This window comes from Galeopterus variegatus, unplaced genomic scaffold, assembly GCF_000696425.1.
Source record: "Galeopterus variegatus unplaced genomic scaffold, G_variegatus-3.0.2 Scaffold12940, whole genome shotgun sequence".
Classification (NCBI taxonomy): domain Eukaryota; kingdom Metazoa; phylum Chordata; class Mammalia; order Dermoptera; family Cynocephalidae; genus Galeopterus; species Galeopterus variegatus.
Window position 1 is genome coordinate 18,872 of NW_007739051.1, and position 203 is coordinate 19,074.

Consider the following 203-nt stretch of genomic DNA (forward strand, 5'->3'; position numbering starts at 1 on the left):
CGGGGTGGTAGTTGATTGGCCGGGGGTGGGTAATGATTTCTGATAGGCTGCACCTTGGCGCTAGTGAGATTGTTAGGACCCGGAAGAGAAAAGTGCAATGTTTTAGGGAGTGCCTCCTTTGGGGTCTTCTATGGGGCCTTACGTTCCTCCCTTTTTCCTCTATTGAGGATAAGGTCATTGAGGTCTCTGAACTACTTCCTGCT